The sequence below is a fragment of the Mesocricetus auratus genome, unplaced genomic scaffold (assembly GCF_017639785.1).
Source record: "Mesocricetus auratus isolate SY011 unplaced genomic scaffold, BCM_Maur_2.0 Super-Scaffold_100022, whole genome shotgun sequence".
Classification (NCBI taxonomy): Eukaryota; Metazoa; Chordata; class Mammalia; order Rodentia; family Cricetidae; genus Mesocricetus; species Mesocricetus auratus.
This window is the reverse complement of record NW_024429203.1, coordinates 10,340,760-10,356,055: the sequence shown is the minus strand read 5'-3', so window position 1 is coordinate 10,356,055 and position 15,296 is coordinate 10,340,760. Positions and strand designations below refer to the sequence as shown.

Sequence of the window (15,296 nt, the reverse complement as noted above, 5' to 3'; positions counted from 1 at the left end):
TTGCCAAGTGCTAGCTGTGCAACACTGGGAAAATTGCTTAGTTTCTCTGAACGCCTGTTTTCCTTTCTGTAAGCAATAAAAACAATAATTGCCTCAGACAATTGTCAATAGGAACAAACGAGAGGGTGTTTGTGACATGTCTAGTCCCCTTCTTGCGCAGTTGTGGACTCCTGGACGTGCCAGTGATTACTATGCTAGCTGGATCAGAACCTCCTAATGATGTCCTTTTCCTTTGACTCATTTGGAAATGGGATTTCTAGCCATCATCATTCTTGTGGCCATTACCCACGCCCTTCGGAAAGGCCATCATTTTTCTCCTTGGATTAATCTCTTGCTTCAATTTTGAGTACTTATGAAAGCCAAAATTTCCTGGATGGAAAGGAGCCCTGATGTTTCTAGAGAAATAACAGGCACAATAGAAAATATCACTAAATTCTCTTTGCAAGATTGCTTTAATTATCTCAAGTACACATTTAATCTGGGAGTGCTGGAGCAGTCATTGTCCATTTAGTAGTAAGTGCGTATGAAGCATACGTTGTTATGGCATGGTACAGACAGAGAACACCAAGAGCAGCTAGCCCCCACCCACTCTCTCTTCCACCCAATGACTCTCCAAAAAGGTTTTCCTGACTCTTCTTTGCATGAAGAGAGGAGGATGCCTTAAGCCAGCTCATCAAACAGGTGCTGCAGCCTGTGACTCTAAAACTAAAGCACCGTGGACAGGTCGAGTAACATTCTCCTACAGGTTGTGTACACTAGCCATGGGTTGTAAGTACTGCCAGGATTAAGTGTGGCCAAACTCTGTTTGTGTGTTTTTACACAGTGGCAGACATAGTGCATATTATGTCTGATAAAACAGAAGGCTGGAATGCAATGCTTTACATTTATGCAGTTTGGTAATCATGAAGCCCTTTCTTACATCCATAGAAAGGTGATAGCAACCACATTGAGTATTTTGCATTACACACTTCTTAGTTTTTTCTTAGTTTAATCACTGGGCATTGCTGAGTGGCTCCTGGAGAGACAGCCTTGGGGTATAGAGGACTTGATGGTTTTCCTGGATGGACACAGTCTTGGGGTTTAGAGGACACGATCAGGGGTCTCCATCACTTCCTTTGTTGCAGACCCCTTTCTGAGCAGGGTGGGAGGGTGGGAAATTATTCTTGAGGCTTACTAATGAGGATGGGATATAGAGAGAGGCTTCCTTCCACCCCTTCAAATAGGATGGTCTCACAGCTCATGATTGGCAGGGTAGGCTGGGTTTTAAGTGAAGAACTTTGCAGATATCATTTCACTGAATTTTCACGGCAATTTGAGGACACATATTATCATTTTAAAGTGAGGAAGCTGGGGCTCTGAGAGGCTAATACCCCTGTAGCACAGCTGAGTGTTAGTAGATCCAGTATTTTCCTTTGGGAAAATCATTTGGTTCTTCCCCTGTGTTCAATTGCCATATAAAATGGGAATAAGTACCCAGCACAGTAAAAACAGTAGAGGCTGGAGAGCAGTGAGTTCTTGGTAACTAGCATTTATGTCTGATTAACAGAACTTGAACGTCTTGGCAGCAGGAAGTTGTCTCTCTATGTCCCCACACAGGATAGAATTGGAAAGCATTGGTACTCAGCACTTGATGATGACTTCAGAAGTATGAACACTGGTGGCAAAGGGTCAATGTCACTAACTCAGCACAGCACATAGCCTGAGACGTGGACATGTTTGGTGGCCCACAAATGACAGCTCGCTTCTCCCAGAGGAGCCTGTCTGGCTGGACTTCAAGTCTCAGGCTCTCCTGGGGTTAAAGAGCCTGGGAAAAGCTGTCATGAGGACCAAATGGGCTTTACCAGCTGCAGAAGTACTAAAGTTTGGTTTCTAGAGAAATAGAGAGGATACTGGTTAATGAGTTTCAGAATTCCAAATAAGCAAAGGGACTCTCCTACTTCTAACAACTGGTGACTGTGTGGCGAGTGAAGGAAGTGGGGAAGAGGCAGGAGGGAGAAATGAGAGTTGAACACTCATGGGGGACGGTGAGTGGCCCCAAAGTAATCTGGCCTAACCTTGCTCTCAAGCCTTGCAGAAAACAACTATGGGAACCAAAAGAAACTATGTTGCATGCCCGGAGCCAGGATCTGCTAGCACTGGTAGCTATTTCCTGGGCAGAACCATCTCCTCATTTTGCAGTGTGTCCCTAGTCCCAGGCAGTGGGGTTTGGTTCTGTGCCCAACCTCATGCTGTCGGGTCTGTCTTGTTGACTTTACTCTTCATCTGAAGGAGACACTGAAGAAGACAGCACTTGCTGTTTGCCAAATCCTCACTGGGTCAAATACCGCTTTTGTTCTGGAGTATATAGGCATCAGGTGACATTAGAAAATAAGGAGTGATCTTAAAGTGCTCTCCTTAGCAACTAAGGCACCTGGGCAAACACGGGGTGGGGAGTGGACAGCCATCTAGAATGCGTTGGTTTGTTTGTTTGTCTTTACGTGCTAGCAGCCAGAGAGAACTCCAAGGAACCCAAAGGTTGTATTTTGGGGTGCTTTTGAAAGCTCCCCCTCTTACTTTGCTTTTCATTTTAGACTATTCTGTATAAGAGACCAGACTCCTGCCAAAGGCCTCGTAATGCCACTCTCAGGGGACCAAATTTATCCACTCAGCTGTCCCTTGTAAATTTATTCCTGTGTGAGATTTTCCCCAAACCATTCATTCCTCCGCTTAGCTCAGGCAGCTGGAATGCAGGGGAAAATACATTTTTTTTTCTTTTTCAAGAATGTGTCTTTTGTGTGCTAGGAGGGGTTGGGCTAAAGTGAAAAAAAAATAGACCTGCCTCACATACACAAACACACATATATGTATGTGTATACAAACACACACTCTGCCTCTAATAGCCCCACTGAGGCAGGAAGGCAGCTCCGGGTTGGTGAAGGATGTCAGGGGGCTCCCTGCATACCAGCAATGAATACTTTGCAGTGTGGGCTGCGGGTCCTCAGTCTGGGACTGAGCCAGAGAAACACCTCACTGGTTGTTTCCATGGCAACATCACAGTTTCCCTGGAATGGAAAGCTCTGTGATGGGTTAGAGCCAGAACGGGCTTTCTGGCTGCACGTGTGTGTGATGAGGGGCTTTAGGGAGGAGAAGGCACTGGGAACTTTGACTTAATTTTTCCTTGACTGATTATGGTCTCCAAGAAGCAGGTGAGGGCTGGGGGAGGGACTTGGAGGTGACCTATGTGCTTAAGGAATGTGGCTGTCTTTGGGGAAGGCAAAATAGATGGAAAGGGATGTTGGGTGACAATCATGTACATTTATTGATGGGGCAATGCAGTGGTGTTTCTCCTCCTGGTACACAGAGATGTCAGATGAGTGAAAGACAGGATTTTTTCCATTTTCTGCAAGGCTTATGTGCCACAGAATAGAGTCTCAGGAAAGGCTTCTGGGGTAAGATGTTGGAAATAGTGATATCATACCTGCACTTCTGCATCTGATAAGAGTCAAGGCAACAAAGGAGATACGTGCTGAGAGAGGCAGAATCTAAGATGAAGTGACAGGAAAGTAAGCAGCAATGTAAAAGCCTAGAAGTCCTTCTGCCTGATCATCCAGCCATAGTCAGAGCAGGGCAATGAGTATAGCACCTGGGCTCAAGTCTGTGCCATAGTGTTTGCTAAGGGTTTGTGCTTTGAGGCTTCCATTCTGCCGAGAACCCTGCCCTCTCATTGACAGGCAAACAAGGTTTAGAATCAGTGAGCCCACACCCACCATTTTCTGCCTGTGTGGTGGATGTAGTTCGGAAATGCAAGCATCACTTTTATCCCTATGTTATAAGCATGTCTGGGAAGCTTGCTATGGCTGTTCTGACTTTTCTGACACTTCCAAGGGTATGCCACAGGCATGGAGGAGCCAGGCTACTGTATAACAGAATGTTTTAGTGAAGGGTCCTGTTTGTCCTTGCAAGTTGTGTTGACAGGGTCCATATAACTGTACGCCATGCTCAGTAAGGGATTAGAGAGTAAAGGGGACGAGGTCATACCAGGAGATTGGCCATGGGGTGAAGAAGATACAGGAGGCAGAAGGCCATGGCACCTTGAGAACAAGTGAGAGAGAAGCATGTGTGGACTTTTCCAGCCTCTATGCACTTAAGAGCCTGAAGGCCAGCTATTTAAGGGGCTCAGGAAACTCCAAGGCTCTGCTGATTTGGTTATTTCTTATGGTTTCATTGAATTCATTCTTTGACAATTCCCTACATGTACACAGTGCATTCTGATAACTGTAGCTCAATTACACTCTCTCTAAAAGTTACCATCTTCCCTAAAAGTCCTTTTCCCATATCCATGTCTTTTTTGTTTATTTTTTAATTTTTAGAGCAGGTGTGTGTATTGTGTATGTCATGTGGTATAGGTATGGCTGTGTGGCGCTATGTGTATGACATATGCCTATATGTTCTATGCAAGTATATGTGCCTATCTACTCATGAAGGCCACAGGGAGATGCTGATGTTTTCCTTTATCACTCTCAGTCTTATTTCTTTGAGACATGAACTTTCATTGGACCTGGAGCTTGCTGCCTCGGCCACAATGGTGACTGGCAAGTCCCAGTCATTCTCCTGTCTCTGCCCCACCAGCCTGTGATTACAGGTATTCGTGGGCATTTTTAATTTTTTATGTAGGTACTAGGTATTGAACTCAGGTCCTCAGGCTTGTACAGCAAGAATGCTTGCCTGGTAAGCAATTTTCCCAGCTCCAAGACTCTGCCTTTCTAGTGTGTCCTTAGGTGGTGCTAATTCAATGGATCCATGGACCACCTTTGAGTACTGAGGGATTTTTCTTTACACTGTGCAGAATGGAAGGATATTCTTACTATCAATCTCCTGCAAATGTCCTTGGACAAGATGGTAATTTCTGTTTTGTGGGGCTCTTGTTCCATGTCTCATCTTCCTACAAACAATAAGCACTAGTCATTGTCATCGTGCCACCCCTTGCAAAGGATGCGCTTGAGGTCATCAGTCGTGTTTCTGAAACTGGATGTTTAAAAGCATCTGACATCAAGATGACCTATATTTGAATTTTGGCTTGCCAAGCTTTAGAGCTATTCAGGGTTGAAGGAGTTAACCTATAAACACCATTTCATCAGCTGTGCAGGCAAATGAGGGCAACATTCAATTAATATTAACTCTGGTGTAATTGGTTATGAAATAGCCAAGATGTTAGAAGTCATGAGTTGCATGTGCATAGGCATTATCTTTCTCTCCCCTAGAAGGGTTTTGTTGTTTGTATGCTCTATATGGTGTTTAAATAATGCCGAGATAGTTGCCAACATTTAAAAAATGTAAAACTTTTCATAAAACTCCCAATTTGGGACTTGCATTGAAAAGTCATTATCTTGGGCAAACTTGGCCTAGGCTCCATACATGGTTAACAGCAGCAGAACTAACTGGGGCTGGTGACATTCATGGAATCTGCCTCTCTAGTCTAGTATAACAAGTCCTCTCATATGCCTCTTCCTTTGGGCATCATGCTCTTGGGTTCCTACACTTAGGTTTCTTCTGACTCTAGAATTCTAGTTATTTTGGCTCACATATGTGTAGCAAGGGCTTCTGGGATTCACGGGATAGATTCCAGGATCACCTTTCCAACAATGTTCCTGCAGCTCAAGTGAAGAAAACTCATTCACCTGTTCTTGAGGACAATAGAGACATTGTCTTTATTGTTCTCAACAGTTTCTGTCGGCATCAGAACCTGTTTGCTCTAGAAAATCCCTTCCTTCCACACTGACCACAAGTCATCTCGGTAGCATATCTTTCTTGTTCCCTCCCTGAAGTGTCAGATGCTCAAAACCTTGTCCTTGCAGCTTGGGTAGGTGCATCCCACACCCTGGTGCTGACATCGGTGTGATTTATAAACACTGTTACCTTTCTATTGGACTCTTGCAGTTTTGAGTCTCCAGAGCTGCCTGGGCCTAGTGCCCAAGAACTTCACTTTATGAGTTAATAAAGATGTTAGATGTATGCTGCTGGCCGCTGCCCAAGGTCCTTTTCTGTAGAAAGGGTCACAATGGGAAGGGTGAGCTGCCTTCCTCCCCTCCTCTAATTACCATCTTTCATCTCTACCTTTCACTGTTTAATTCACTGGAGGTGCAATCGCAATGCAGAGAGAAGGCATGGCGTGAGGACAGAGTCTCTAATCCCGAGTTCTCTTCTTCACAGGCCGTCAGTGGACCCCTGACCTTATTGGTGTACTGTAGACACTCCCCATCTGCATAGATGGTTCTCCACTAGTGAGTGAGCCCTGGCGCAAGGGGTCTCAGCGTGTGAAGCGAGTGTTGACTGCAGGTAGCTCACTTTCTTGGATCCATATGGCTCTGTGTGAATTTTGTTTCATTCCTCTACCCTGTTCCTCTAGGCTAAGTGTCTTCAGGAGGTTGGCAGTCATGTGGACAGTGAGAATTAGGATGATCCTGGAACATGTGACTTAGAAGAATATGTATGTGTCAAACTGGTCAGCATCATAGAGAAATTCACTACAAAGTTTGGTTTTGATTGTTGTGACTTAAAAAACTTTGAGATTCCTTCCATCCCCTCTAGGCCACGGGAGTGGCATGACAGGGAATTCCCCGCAGATCTGATGGGTGTGCACTTCTATGAAAAATTAAACTTTCTGTTCCTTAAACTTTACCCACAGCCCAACAGGGGAGCAGGGAACAGTCAAGGTTACCTTTCATTTTCTGGAAGATGGACAGCCTAAGACAATGCATTCATGTGCTCCCTGATCTAAAGCCAAAGGTTTCCTTCTACTGGAAGTTGGGCCTGGGCATCCTGTCTGAGTAGTATGCAGCTGTTTGGCATGCTCTCATTGGGCCCTTCCAATGACTGGCTGGACTGTTGCTCTCAGAGGCTGGAGGCTGACAGGTGAAGAGCCTGTGCAGATTCTTAGATGCCTCTCACGGCCTCAAGAAACTGGTGAGGAGGGAAGGCTCCGGCGTCTGGCTAAGCCCTGTCCCTGCAGAATGCCAGCTCCTTCACACTAGCATGCAGCTTCCCACCTCAAATGTGCACCAGGATCACTGGGGGCCTGTCAATACGGATTCTCAGGTGCTGCCCAGATTCACAAGTCAGAGGTCTGAAACTGAGCCAGAGGTGACACTTTCAACAGGCTCCCCAGGTGAGTGTACTTAACAACCCATCCATCTGTCCCAAGCATGCACTTTAAAAATGCTTGTGGAGAACATTTCTCTTTGCTCAGTTTAAAATGCACTTTAATAGCATCACTGATCATAGTGGAGACATTCCAGAGAGAGAACTACACACCAGGACCCTCCGGGCCAAGCCTTGGAGGAGACAGGATATGAGCTTCATAATCTTTTTGCTGTTTCTTACCCATCAGGCAGGTGAGCAAGAGCCTCATTACCTGGGTTGCCCACTGTGAAGGAGCCCTCCCCTTCCCTCAAATCCCCCCTCCCACCTCCTCCTGATGGCTCAGCTAAACCTGAGTTTTTTTTTAAAGCTTGACCCGAACATGCCTTGATTCCAGGTGGAACCCATTATCACTTAAAACCATCAAATCTGGGCTCTGAAGGGAATTCAGAGATCTATTCCAGAACTATATATATATATATGGATGTATAGGCTAGAAACAGACAAAATGAAAGGATGATAAATTCCTGAATCCACCTTGAAGGAAGAGAAGCAAAATCACTTTCCCCTAGACCAGTGTGGACCAGGCAGAAGTAAGCTCAAGTTCCCTGAGAATCCTTCTAGAGACAGGGGATCCACCATGCCAGCTTGTGTATCTCTGCCACCTCAGAGGGCAGCTTGATTCACATCAGTTACCTCATCTCGTGGGACACTGAGGTATCCCAGCCCCTTATTTGTACATGGTGGGATTTGTCCCTTAAATGTTCAGTGCCGATACCATGCTAGGCTCCGGGCATGCCATGAACAACAAAGATGGAGAAGCTGCCCCAAAGCTTGCTCGAAAATTCTAAACTTGACAAGTTCACATCTGCACTTTTAAAAATCCTTCTCTCATACAATATATCCTGACCGAAGCCCCACCGCCACTCCTCCTAGTATCCCAGTCCACAGCCCCTTCCCCTCAGATCTACTTATCCTCCATTTCTTTTCAGAAAAGAGCAGGCCCCCCCCCAAGGATATCGACCAAACAGCATAACAAGACACAATAAAAGTAAGCACAAACCTTTATAGCATGGCTGGACAAGACAACCCGGTATGAGGAAAAGGGTCCCAAGAGCAGGCAAAAAGTCAGAGATACCTCCACTCCCACAAAAATGCTTCTGTACATTTAATTGCCCGATTTGGGGCCTTGAGAGAAAACTTGTGATTTGGAAGTGATAGATGACACACTTGAGATGGCAGTTGAAGGATAAAGGAACATCTCGAGAGAAATGGGGCATGAAATAGCACATGCAAAGTCCTAAGCCAGAAAGAAATTTGGTCCAGTCTGAGGAACGGAAGGGACCTGAGGGTGGAGAAGAAAACAGAGGTTGGATTATAGGAGGCAGAGTGCGCAGATGGTGGAGGGCCTTTTAGCTGTAGGGAGATGATCGGACTTCCATGTTTAAAATCCCTTCTGGTGTGGAGAAGAGAACAGATCCCATGAGGTGAGGGAGGCAGGCAGGGATAGCACTGAGGAGGCAGCAGCGTCATTCAGGCTGGAAACGACAGGGGCTAGAGCCCCGAGGCTGCGTGGGGTAGACAGAAATGGTCCTGGAGAGTACCTGAAGATTTGAGAACTGAGAGTGTCTTCCATGAACACTTTTTAAAGTCTGAGATATGGAAGGGGAGTTCAGCCATTTTCTAGATACGTTTCGGAAGGGTGCAAGTTCTGCACACCTGCACCCCATGGCATGAAGACAAGGTGGCAAGTTCACTGTCAGTGTGATCTGGGCTGCAGATTACTAAAGAGAAACAGACTAAAGAGATCTTTGAATTGCCCCAGCTGGGCAAAGGGACAAGGAAGGACTCGTGTTGGGGGAAGTCCTGTGCAATTGTCAATAAAGACTGTCTGGCCAATAGGAATCTAGATAGGTGGGACTAGGAGTCCAGGAGGACTCTGGGAAGGAGAAACACAGAGAGAGTCAACATGTAACGCCATAGGGTTGGAAGCCCGGAACTATTCTCTGGTAAGAGAAATACTTAGATTAACAATTATGGGGTAATTACTTAAGTCAGAGCTAGCCAGTAAGAAACAAGCAAGGCCAACAGCTTCATAATTAATATAGCCTCCTGTGTGTTTATTTGGGGACTACAAAGCGGCAGAGCCCAGGCAACTGGCGGGAGATAAACCAAAGCGGCTAGCAAAGGAAAAGCTTCTCTTAACAGACTCGGACGACGAGCCAGCCAGAGGTTGGAGCAGGCTGGAGGAAAACTTGTTCAGAAGTTGGCCCTGGGCAAGTGACACCCGGGTGTTCTTTTAGTCAGTGCCTGCTTGCTCCTTTGGTGGCCTTTCTATTGACTTGGCTAGTTTACAGTTATGCAAGGGATGGGGACAGCTTGTAGGTGTCCTTGTCCTGTAGAGATGTGAATAATTTCTGTCCTGTGGGAAAAGAAGCCACAAAAGCCACAAAGCTTATGGTGTATGACCCTGGAAGACATTAGCGAGCTTAGATTTTGACCTGTGGTTTTGTCCTAACTTTTCTTGATTGAGCTGCCGATATTAACAAGGTCTCAAATTTTCTTCAGAAGCAGCTCTAACATTTGACTGTTTCTATCACTAACGTATCAGATAAGACCGATGACATGGATTCCCTTCTAAAAGTCATGCGTTCCATAATGGCTTTTCAATATATAATGGACTAACTGTACTGTGAGGAACATACCAGAAAGCCTAGCTATGTACCAGGCTCTACCATTTAGACCTGGTATACTCTATAATATCTGTACAATAATGAAGTCACTCATGAGACATCTCTGAGAACACAGCCCCACTGTTCTCAGACTCCTGGCTGTATTATGTGCACAAGAGTTGTGATTTGGCTTTTTTGAAAATGGTCTTGAGCCTCTTCCTCTCTCTGAGGCTGTGCAATCTCCTTCTCTCACCAGGTACCTCTTTCCTGGGACCCAGTAAGTCAGCTCCGGCCAGCTTCCCAGCTTGGCAAAGAGAGGGTTCCATCCAGCCCTGCAGTCAGGTTCTGGGACAACTGGGAATGCCCTCCATACATGTGGAAGCAGATGGTATTCAAAGCATGGATAGAAGCGTGGGACCTGAAAAAATCCCTTTAGTTTTCCATCTGCCAGGTTGTCTCAGAGGCCAGAGCTGCCAGCTTCTGGGTCAGAAACTGCGGCTGAGTGGAAATACTTTTACGGCAAGAGCAACCCTGCTTCTTTCCACCCCTGACTGGACTGCAGTTATCCAACCAGCCTGGCACCTTTGCTCACGCCTTTAATGTAGCCATGGGAATCTAGATCTCTGTCCTCAGGGGTTTCCTGAAACATTAGCCTTCGGAGCCTTGCAGAGTTGCCAGGCAGGATGGAAGGCAAACAAAGGTGCCCCTTGACCCACTGAGAGCTGACCTTAAATCCTGACTCTCCCGAGTGTGAAGAGGTCTGAGGGGACAGCCAAGCTGAGGCGAAGGTGCAGCAATCTGCCACTCAGGAAAGGAGTGCGCCCAGAGCGGTTTTCTGTGGCCTTCAGCAGCCTGCGGGCTTGTAAAATAGCTGCAAGGCAGCTGACCACACAGGAGGTGGGAGTAGCCCCCCATATGGCAGAGTTCTGTGTGCAGTAGAGGTAGTTGACAGTTTGGAAGGTGCAGTGACCACATTCAGAAACAGAACCAGGATGGTCTAACTAGCTCCCCAAGGTCTGCAGACCTTCTGCCATGTTTTGCAGAGATCTCAATTTGAACAGTTGGGATGGCAACGAAAGTGCTTCATACGCATAACTCATGTAATCTCCATAGCTACGTATACATTATTATTGTCATCACAGAAAAGAGCCTCAGAAAGGTTAAACTATCAGTCCAAGTTCAAATAGATGGCAAGGGAAAGAGGTAGGACTTGAATTCTGGTCTGTTTGGCTCCCAGGCACTTTACTGCTGTGTTAAACCTATGCTGCCAGGTAAGGTTGTGAGCCTGGTTGTGTGGAAATGGTTTAATAATACAATACAGAGACTGCCAAGTTTTTCCCTCCAGAGGATCAGTTTTGCAGTTGACTTAATGAGAGCAGAATCTCGGGCCTTGTGCACCTTTATGTGCCCTGAAGACCCCAGAAGTGACAGATATGTTGGAGGGGGACAATAAAGGTATTGCGGTTGTGAGCTTTCCTTAGGAAATTCTGTTATGTGTTTGGAATGAATCCATCATCCCAGGGGGCTATATAATGCTCAAAACAGCTTTAGAAATTCTCCCTGAAAATTGCTTTCTGAGCCCCAGGCACAGGAATATATATATATTTTTTTTTCTACAGGTTGTGTTGGAATGCCATAGAATTCCAACCATAGCATTTGGCAGAGAAGGTAAATTGCTGACTCCAACTCTTTGGTTTTGTTCCATACCAAGTTGGCACTGATGTGGAGCAACAAGGCCGAAGGATTTGTGTAATTCGTGGATCCACACAGCAGACAATTCTATACTATGAGGATTTTATTTTTATTTTTGTGTTTTTGCTATAGTAGGAAGTGAACTAGGGTCCTAAGCATGTTGTGCAAATTCTCTCCTGTTCTCATATATACATATATATATATATATATATATACATATATATATATATCCAACACCTTCACCTCCTTTTTTTTTCAACTTTTTATTTGAGGACAGGGTCTCAAGTTGGCCTTGAACTTGTAATATTCTTGTCTCAATTTCCTGCGTAGCTAGGATTACAGACCTGCGCCACTAGGCCTAGCTGGAGGGACTTTTAATGAGGTTTTGAGCAAGGACCCTGGCCAGCCTTACCAGTCTCAACTCATGCTTTCCATGCTCTCTCTCACTGTGTCCCCTGGTGTGACCATTGCACAAAAATACCTACTCTGCTTTCTTTGGTCTACCTTGTCATTCAGGCCCAGGTCAAGTGATACTTCCATAAAAGCTGTGACTCTTGCCTAGTCTTCCTTCCATGGCACCCTAGTCTTTTTCTTTGCAGCTGTAATGACATATCCTAAGCCACCCTGAGCTCCAAGCAACTTTGCCTGCTCTATAGCTCCATTTTTCTTTTAATTGCTACTCCTCCTTCACCATGGCGAAAAATGGTTACTACAACGTGAATATGTTCCCCAAAAGCCCTGTGTTAGAAGCTCAATCCATAAATTCACACATTAATGGTGTTTGGAGTTGGAGCCTTTGGAAGATAATTAGGAGTAAATAGGGCTGTGATAATAGAGCTTCCATGAAGGCATTTGTGGCTTTGTAAGAGGAGGAAGAGAGATCTGAGCTGGGGCACTGAATGTCTCACCGAGTGATGCCCTCCCCGTGTCATGATGAAGCACCAAGGCCATCACCTGATATTGGTGCTATGCTCTTGCTCTTCTAGAACTGTGATTAAAATAAACTTGATAACCTACTTTCTCGGGTGCTTTATTGGAGGAACGGAGATTGGCTAAAGATAACAGATGCTCCATCTGTAGAGTCTAAGTTACTAGTGGACAAAACAAATGGTTCTGTCCCTTTTTCTGAGAACCATGTACCTCTCTGGAGTCTGTTCTGGCTTCTCAGAAGCCTTCACTCTGAATCTTTCTCTGCCTTCTTCCCTCAGTCCATTTCTTTACCTTCTTGGTTCTCCTTGGGTTCTATTTTTAGCTGTACTTTCTTTGCACACCAAATTTTACCTTCGGCCCCTGCACAGAACTCCAGTCAGTATGTCTAGGGATTAATTGGTAATTTCCATACATTTGATCCCCAAGTACATGAAGTTTGTCTCAATGGCCAGCATCATGCTTCCCTCCCACTTTTCTTGAACTTTGTCTTTTTCTAGAGAGTCTCCTAAGAAGGAACTAAAATGTCCTTCTATGCTCAACTTGTCATAAATGGAAATTAATTGTGCTTCTTTAAGGACACCTCTCTCTTTAATTCCCTCCCTAGGCCAGGGAGAAGATTCCAGGGAAGACCGGCAATTCTCAGTTCCATAATGGAAACAAATTCAGACCACACCTCTTCCTGCAGTAGGTCACTGCCACACTGCCTCTCTCCCCTCCTTTCAATTTACTCTTCAGATTTCTAAACGTGTAATAGCAGCCTCCATAGCTTGAGCTCCATCTACCATTTCAGTGTATTTGTTTTGAAAACATGGTCTGTAGATTGCATAATAAATACAGATTCTTGGGTCTTAACCTTGACTTCCTGAATCAGAATCTGTGGTTTGGAGTCAGCCATCTCTGTGGTAATAACTCACAAGGTGAGATGATAAAGCCAAAAGCTGGAGAATTTCCAGGGCCAGCGACAGCAGGTGCATCTGAGAAGTCCAATGCATCTATGCTTCCAAGACTCCACTCATGATTTTCAACACTTGCTTCCACTTTCTGTCCCATCCACTCCACACCTTACTCCTTCTCAAGCTTTTATTCCTTATTCAGGATCCTACCCAGAGGTTAGCTCTCCATGGGACATCCCATGATTCTTCCAACCAGGAAGAACTGATCTCACCTCTAAGCTTTCCCTAGCACACCTCCTTGGACTATTTCAGTGTTTCCTCTTTCTGTCTCGTCAAGTGTTTTTGTGTTTTCCCCACCAGACTATGAGTTCACTGGGATATTTTCATCCCAATATCCATAGCATCACATAGAAAGGGCATTTACTAAACTGATTGGAGTAAGACATTATTTTAGGTGAATTAACAGGAAACAGTGAGGTACATTTTAGAGGTGGCCTCTATAGAGCCAGCAGCAACTGGGTCATCCAACACTGGGGAGCTTGACTTTGGAGACAAGCTCAGAGTAACAGGTACTCACAATTTCTTCTTCAGGTAGACTATTAAGGAAGAACAGAAAACATATTATCAGAAAAGTGATGAGTAGAAAAATTCAGGAGCTTGCTTGCTCCATCTGCTGAAGCTGGCAAAGCAGAGACTGTCAACCCAAACGTCAAAAGCTAGGAATGACAGTTCCTTGGTTTTCTGATCTGTGGATATGGACAAGGACTTGCAGCTGTGAGGCCCTTAGCTCCTATTTGAACGCATTCTTTTCTGATTGTTTTACAATAAACTGTCTCTCCTGAAAACTCCTATGTTGGAGCTCGATCTCCCAGTGACAGTATTTGAAGATAGGACCGTTCAATAGCTTTCGTATCAAAGGAGTTAAGTAAGGTTAAGTGACATCTCAATGGTCAGACCTTTATCCTACATGTCAGGTGTCCTGATTAGAAGAGGAACAGGCATAGGAGAGGCTCTATGAGGACAAGGAAGAGGGCCCAGGAGAGGCAAAGCTTTCAGCCCCCGATAGCTCACTATGTTCATATTGCCCATCCTCCCATCCCCATTCCCATTCATGCAACCTTCATTTTCCATTAATTGGAAAAAATTAAAAATTACCACAGAGTAAACACTGAAGACATCTTGATGGATAATGCCCAATCAGCAATCTGGCAGATTTTATTTCCATGGCAACAGACCTTCCCTTAGAAATCATGGTTCCCTGACTCATATTCCATTAAAGGTCTTAAAATACACATGCCTCTAAATAAACATAAGTGCTTATAATCACCTGTCCCTATCTAATTCTGGACTTTCACTTAGTTAAAAGATGAAAGAGTTTAAATGCATCATTCAACTTTCCCTCACCCAATTTAGGGGATAATTTTCTACTCTTGTCTCTTGTATCCTTCCTCCACCCTAGAAGGTCAAGTCCCAGGAAATCATCTCAGAAGAGGAAACATTCATGTTTTTAGTTCATCTCTTTCAGTGATCGCTGGAAAAGATACGGCACATCACAGAAACTGGAAGAACCATGTTGCTGAATTTTCTTGTCCCACCAGATCACACTGCTTCAACCCCAAAGGAGATGCTATTTTAATTATAAACTGATAGCTGATGACTAGGCCTTCTTATTGGCTAGCTCTGTCTTAATTATTAACCCATTTCTATTAATCTCTGTATTGCCACGATGCTGTGGCTTACCTATAATCCAGCATATTGCTCCTTTGGCACAATAGTGTTCTCTTTCCCGCACTTCTCTGTCTACCTTTCCCAGAATTCTCCTCATCTCCTAGTCTCAGCTATCTTCCTGCCTCTATTGGCCAAACAGCATTTTATTCATCTACCAGTCAGAGAAACATATATACAGAAGGACATCCCCCCTCAGAACCATGCAATACAAATAGAAAATTTTGAGAAAGAAGAAAACATGCAACCCAAGAGAAATCTGATTAAT

General features: G+C 44.9%; 1 long non-coding RNA gene across 1 annotated transcript; it reads left to right on the top strand.

The window, feature by feature from the left end:
- The first annotated feature begins 9,069 nt into the window (after positions 1-9,069).
- LOC121133485 lies at positions 9,070-12,482 on the top strand. Its single transcript, XR_005870336.1, has 3 exons — positions 9,070-9,125; positions 10,045-10,176; positions 11,408-12,482. It is a non-coding gene; the product is annotated as an uncharacterized LOC121133485 (long non-coding RNA).
- The last annotated feature ends 2,814 nt before the right edge of the window (positions 12,483-15,296 follow it).